The sequence below is a fragment of the Atta colombica genome, unplaced genomic scaffold, assembly GCF_001594045.1.
Source record: "Atta colombica isolate Treedump-2 unplaced genomic scaffold, Acol1.0 scaffold9, whole genome shotgun sequence".
Lineage (NCBI taxonomy): Eukaryota > Metazoa > Arthropoda > Insecta > Hymenoptera > Formicidae > Atta > Atta colombica.
The window spans coordinates 366,266-373,700 of NW_017259583.1; the positions used below are offsets into that span (position 1 = coordinate 366,266).

Sequence of the window (7,435 nt, forward strand, 5' to 3'; positions counted from 1 at the left end):
CATCCCGCTGTCCGCGTTTGCACCAGCGATGTAATTAAAATGTCAACGTACTGCGACGATACTAAACGCAACCCTTTGCTTAGTTTCTTCACTATATATATTGTAACATACGATGTATGCATGAGCTTTTACGATTTGTTTCCTTAAGTCGACGGAAAGCTCGCGACGATGGGCGCCAACAAACGCCGGGGCTCCGCGCCAGCGCGTCGAAAAGAAAACAGTCTACGTAGAGTTCTCTCCCTTTCGAGCGACTTAGCCTGGTTTCAACGCATCACGAAGCACAACCGATACGAACGAATATATCTCGACACGGGAAATTAGTTGCAAAACCGCGTGCTATTTTAGTTACAATTTGCGAACGAAAATTGCGGAAAAAATCACGTGATCCACTTTTTTTCTTTTTATGATATCATTAAAATTTCCATCTGCAAATTTGAAATCGTAGAGATTCCAAAAAGAAGGTACATTCTTGTAAAAAATATTTTCTCATTAAAATTTTTTATATTAAAATATTTAGTTTTTTGACGATAAAGGATGTAACTAAAAAAGTAAAATTGAAATAATTTTACTTTTTTAAATAAAATGATTATTTAATTATTTGAAAGAAACAAAGCAACAAAGATTTTTATTACGCGTTTAAAACGCACATGTGTTTCTAGAAAATGTTTTTTTCAAAATTAATAAGGCACACATAATGATTAGGAAAAGTTGGAATATGGACAAACGTATACATATTTCAGTTTAAAGATCGCGGAATGATCGTCAAAAGTTAAAGAAGATAAAAAATCAATTGCGTACATACAGTCTAAGAAGGTTGGAAAAGAAGAATGGAAAAGGGACAGAAGAAAATATTTTTTCTAGACGGAATGTGAGGTAGAGTCTTATACAAAGTTTTTATCTGTGTCTTCTAGTTCAGTCTGGAAGAAGAATTTTTTAAAAAGAATCTGGGTAGAATTCACAAAGATAGTGTCTACTGATTTCCCAAGGGGAGTAATCCCTCTCTTCTACCTTTCTTCTTTTAGAAAAGCCATTTCTGCTCCTTCTTCTTGTGAATCTCTTGAAATTGAAAGGCAACTATTGTCATTAAAATCAAAAGCTTTATCGATTTCTAAATAGAAACAGAACGAACAGAGAGTTTGAAAACTGTTTATAAAAAATTGTTTGTAATTCGTTTATCCTTAAATCATAGTAGCCACTTGTCTTTGAACGATTTCAACATAATTATTAAAATTTTACAAAAAATTACATAATTACAACTTGAATGATTTGACGATTCAAATTCTAAAGAAAGATATTATATATATATTCGTCGATACATATTTTTCGATATTTACGGAATATAAATCTTTTTTTCATTTCGATTCTAACGAGTCGCAGTATTTTAAGGATTGTTAGATTGCAGCGTAATTTTTCTCCAATCGAGCTTCTATCTCTTCTGTGAAACGTTCTATAGATCGTTATTGCCGCCAATTTTACCTCGAGTCAGAAATACTTGAGCAATTCGTTAGAGAGATTGAAGAATTTGTTAGGTCGCACGCTTCGGTGATCGCGGGGGGGGCAATCTATAGCGACGTACCCGCGGTTATTTGTATGCAAAATACTGGGTCGTTGGCACGACGAGCTACCATCATCCCCGGGGGTTGTCATCGCTGATCGTCGGTCTAAAGCTTGTCTCGGACAAGCGAAGCGAGCAACGTAGTCCCCACGAGTTCTTCTTCTCGTGCAAAGCCGATGGGATAACTTCCGGACGCGCGCCATTGTTTCGCGTCGGAGAACTTGGCCGAATGAAGTGATAGACTGCACAGAGAGAACCTTGTTGGGAGATGAGTCAGAGAGCGACACTGCAGTCATGATTAAGAGGAAACAAAGGTGTACTCACAAATTACTATCTTTTCCCATCTTTTTATAAATCTGAACTGTTATTGAAGTTCCACCCTTCTTTTTTCTTCCAAGTATATACTTTCATAAAACACTTGTATGAATTATGGGAAAGCCACAGAGAGAATTTATAGTACCAGTCGTCTTTCGCACGCTATATTTTTTTTTGTACGTTATAACATATACATACTCTTATATCATTTGTATGTATGTACTATGAGAAAACTAATGTGTGATGCATAGTATATTTATTTTATAGTAAAGTATATTGTGAACTTATGGTTTAATTAAAATAATATTAAGGTAGACTTGCTAAAATGCAGGATAATGAAAACAAGATACTGGAGATTTCACTTCCTTTCCAATAGAACGGAATTTAAAATAAAATGAAGAAAAATTACGTAATTCCAGTGACTCTCCAACGAAAGGCTTCCTGATTTTTCTCGATTTTTTTAGGAAGAGACAAATTTCTTAATTTTTCCTGATTTTCCAGAAGAGTGATAATCCCAACGGGAATGTCGGGAGAAAAAGAAACGTTCCTGTTTTACACTTTATGTTTCAAGTAGAACAATATCGTTCCGAAGTGAAGCGGAAGAAGTAAGTCAGAGCAATCCGGAACAAACAGTAAAAATACCCGTTTCCAAAAGCACAGGAAGAAACAAGGGAGGAACTTTGCGCGCGAGTACCTACCGATACAATAAATGCATCGACCCGAGAGGAATTTATCGCTCGTGGGAAATTCGCAGACGCATCTTTCTCCGAAAAACCGTAACCGGAAAAGCAAAGGAAGTAAAAATATTTTCCGGGAGGAGCGACGTTGAGATAAAAAACTTGGCGTAATTGAAAGACAATTACGATTGGACCCGAAAGGAGAGTCGAGTATCTCGCCTGCTCTCCGTGGCGCGTCTGACGATTGAATATTTCAACGGTGCCATTAAGAGTCGACACGGGCACGGTTCAACGGAGTACTGGAATAAGGATCGTCGAATTAACAAGCATGCCATCGTATCGGATTTCTGTCCGATGCATACTATCGTCGGGCAGACACGGAATGTCATTCCCGGAAGAGAAAAACGAGAGAACTCGAGCATAGAAAGAAGAAAGTGGTTAATTTAATTCGTCGCCGAGACAATAACGACCCGCAAGAAGAATTGTTTTGTGTGTGTGTGTGTGTGTGTGTGTGTGTGTGTGTGTGTGTGTGTGTGTGTGTAAAAAATTGTATACGGAGTACTTTCTATCGAGGATGCTAGGGAAGTCCACTTGTTGTTTATAGTAATACTTGACTGACGATTATGTTGAACTATAAAAATATAGAAGAATTTTGTATAGTGGAGAAGGAGAGAAAACAATACAGAAAGATAAGGGATGGTGAATTGTAATAGTTTTTTTATGTTTCTCAAGAGAGAGGCTATTTCTATAATTTCATTTCAAATAAACGTAGGAAGTTAATTGTTAGAAAATACTTGTGTATATTTATACATATTTTCTTTTCTAAATTAAAAATCGCACAGTGGTGTAACATAAATTTTCTAATTTTTTCTACTTACTGTAAAAATTTACTGTAAAAGTACTTCGCGCACCAACTAAAGCATATTTTTATAAAATAACCATATGATTTTGACAAGATGATTTGATTATCAGAAATCATTAATATTTTACAAGACTGTCGTAAAATTGAAATCTTCGTAATATTTTATATGTAACGATCATCTATTAACGTATAATATACAATAAGACATTTAGTATGACTCATAGAAGTTATAGATATAATGAGGTTATTGATATAAAAAAAAATATAATAAAAAAATGAGCAACAAAAAGTATGAAATCACTTGAAAGGAAACAATTCTTATTATCGAGAACATTTTATAAGGATATGTCTGTGATTGGATAGATTCAATTGGATTCAATTAGATTGCAAAAATTCTCTTTTTATAGGATTAAAAGAATTCGAAATCGTATGGCAAATCTCTCGACGAAAGACAAATAGAAAAAGAAGAAGGTAGGAAAACTCTGTCGGACACGTATAAGCATTTATCGATTAATGATGCACTCTTTTTATCACACGAAGATGATATTTTGTCGAGTAATATTTTCAAAGAGGAATTTAATATTTGACTCGCGGAAGTCTATCGTGAAAAGATGAATACATAAGTATGACATGTAATCGCGAAATGACAAATAAGATGGAATAAAACACGGATATATAGCGATTCGAAATTAAAAATCCTTCGACTTTCGGTTAATGTGTTGACTTTTTTTCCAGTAAGAGAGAGAAAATTGGATCAGACTGACGGGAAAAATAAACAGTGATGACGCAACGTTTTAGCATGCAGCATGAATTAATAATCGAACATTTCTAGAACAAGAGATTAACTTGGAGAATGAAATACATTTGATAATTGTGCGCTTAGTAAATGCATTTAGTAGTATCTATAATTTATACTTTTCCAAAAATGTCACAAAATGTACTTTTATGTATAACGTGAACATTAATATAAATTATAATGACAAAAATTACAAAAATTAGTACAATGACAATTCTAACTTTTTCAATATCTTTATCAATATCTCCGTAAATATTTTTATCGTTTATAAAAATTAAATTGACTATGGAATAATCGATCTCTCTGAGGCAAAGAATTCAATTTAAAATATTTAAATGGCATAGCAATAGAAAACTTCCGTATTGTTCTTGACAACAATAATCACTTCGGTAAAACTTGACTTTGGTATTTGGTGCCACGACTTCGGAATTAATATTCAAGATGCAAAGCTCCCAAGGAAGACATCGAAAGCGTGTTTCGCAAGCTTGTCGACTCGCTCTGATGTCCTGAAAGATATCTATTATCCCATTTAAAAATTAGCATCGGAAAGGCGATTTATTCTTCGTTATCTTGCGCTTCGCGTGTCTTCTCGTTCTTCTCTCTCTTTCTCTCCCTTTCTCTCTCTCTCTCTCTCTCTCTCTCTCTCTCTTGTAAGAAAAGAGACACATATAGAGCAAACCCAAGGCTTTGAAGAGCACGTACATGAAGAGCACGCTGGTAAATCGGGGGATGCACCGCTCCTCTTATGAATTCCGTTTCATCTCGTTAATGCACTTTGCCAGAGTTCGGGGACGAAGTTACGGCAGCGTTGGTGTTACGTCCGATCGAGGTACTCGTATCGAGATGCAGATCGCGAGAGAGAGAGAGAGAGAGAGAGAGAGAGAGAGAGAGAGAGAGAGAGAGAGGGGGGGGTGATACAAGCTTCCTACATATCTTCATTAATATTCGTTTGAATTGTGAAACGGAAACTTCAACGTGCGCATGCAACGTGCATGCATTTCGACGCTTTATTTAGTTCTGCTACTTGTGATACACTTTGAATTTCAATAATATCAAGTTTTTACTATGTATATTATATTGTATAAAATATAAAAAATTGTCTATTACATTTAGATTTTGTTTTTGACAATTGCAGGAACAATTCTCTTAAATTTTAAATATATCTTTAAATGTATGTTATGTACATACATGTATTTTGCTATTCCTTATTAAATAAAATACAGAGCAAAAGAACTAATCATATTTTTTGATTATTTCATCTAAAGCAAAACAGACTTACTCGTTTTTAAACCATTATAATGAAAATGTACTCAGAAAGTTTCAATTTGCTTTTATACAAAATCAACATGTTTAATAGTTGAATATCGAATTAAAATGACATTCATTCTTATACAAAAAAGTTTTTAAAAAATGTTTGTTTTTGCGAAATATAATATTTAAATTTTTTTGAATAATGAATTTGTGGAAATGCAAAAAATGAGAAAAAATTTATATAACATGATCGTACAATGTTAAATCATATAGAATGTAACAAAAATAATTCATAATATAAATTTTGCATTTAACAAAGAGTCATACAAAAATAGAAAATCAAATAGCATATAAAATTTAACATTTGGGATTATAGAACTAAAAATACGTTTCAGTTTTCATTGTCAGATCAAGGATAGATTATGAAAATGATTTCCTATCCTAAGAAATATATATAACGTTACTTGCGTGTGTGTGATCTTTTTCTATTATGTATAATATATTTTATTACCTTCACGGAAAAAAACACAGCTGAAAACTTCACTGATTCAGCAAATCTACAATCGTAATATACAGACAGTCAATTTTCTATGTTAAAATAGCAAAGTTGATGGCTGAATAACATTCAATAACGATTTGTTAAACCATCAAATCTTCTGTCAATGTTGAATTCGCGTAGTAAATTATAGGTTTGCTGTACCACCTAATTAATTTTTTTCCGTGTTAGACATTATCTATAAATTATATATACATAATATTTCTCTCGTGCAACACTCTAAAATTATTTGTAAGAGCGAAGATTAAATTTTGTATTAGCAGTGTTAGTTGGAAAAAAAACGTAAAAACATTGTAAAATCATTGATTGTATAATCATTGATGTATAATAATTGATGTATCATTCTTTGGTCACATAAATTAAGTTTTACATACATATACTTATTAAAAATAATAAACTCCTTTTTTATCGTGTTCATGTATACATTGTTACTGAATTTATCGTGGAAGTCATCTTTGGTGTTTACTACGGCGTAAAAATGTGCAAAGTGACTTTTTTTACGAGGGACGAAATTTAATTAGTACGGTCGATTCCATCCGGCCGCGACGGCAATCCCGGTTAAAAGTTGCGCGGACGATTCCTGTCTGCGGAGACTTTAATTCCTCAAAAATTGCCGGAGAGGAGATGCGAGAGGGTAAGTAATAAAAAGACGCGCACATCAGGAGACGCGTCAGACACTGAAAGAAAAGAAAAAAAAAGGAGAGAGAGAGAGAGAGAGAGAGAGAGAGAGAGAGAGAGAGAGAGAGAGAGAGAGAGAGAATATAACCAAGTTATATTTTCCGCTCCCGCGAACGCACGCGTGGGAACGAGGGAAACCTTTTTCGCTTCCGCTTGTTTCTTCTCTTTGCTAGAGTGGAGAATATTCAGTGCACAAACAATAACTCGCGCGTTTTCAGTGGCTGCATTCCACTCATGGAACTTCGACCAAGCGATTAAGGAAAAAATTTATAAGGTACCTCTTCGTTGTACTTCGCACAATTGAATTGGTAAAAATGCAAAAACAGGATACTTTACGAAAAGCTTTTATGATAATATCAGAATTTTTTTGCTTAATACAATATTCATAAAATGCCTATACTGAAGGAAAAGATTGGCTGTTGCAATAATTTAGATGATAAAATATTGTATAGTATTTTTAATTGGCTGCAACAACCAATTTTTGTATGCAGCGAATTTTTGGTTGCATTAGTCATTCACAATGTCAATATATGATTTCGATAGGCTAACGCAACCAAAAATTGGTTGCTGCAGCCAATTAAAAATGTCACATTTAGTCAATCTTTTCTTTTAGTGCAATCATTGTATATCCTTAAATAAATTTTTTATTAATACAATATTTAATATCTTTATACAGCTAATACTTATTAAAGTTCAATTTATGTCCTTCTAAAAATAGATAATTTATAAATTTAAATTAATATTT

At 33.5% G+C, this 7,435-nt stretch overlaps 1 long non-coding RNA gene across 1 annotated transcript; it reads right to left on the reverse strand.

Moving 5' to 3' along the window:
* Positions 1-874: 874 nt before the first annotated feature.
* LOC108693380 lies at positions 875-1,772 on the reverse strand. Its single transcript, XR_001932021.1, has 2 exons — positions 1,577-1,772; positions 875-1,108 (listed from the first exon to the last, which is right to left on the reverse strand). It is a non-coding gene; the product is annotated as an uncharacterized LOC108693380 (long non-coding RNA).
* Between the last annotated feature and the right edge of the window lie 5,663 nt (positions 1,773-7,435).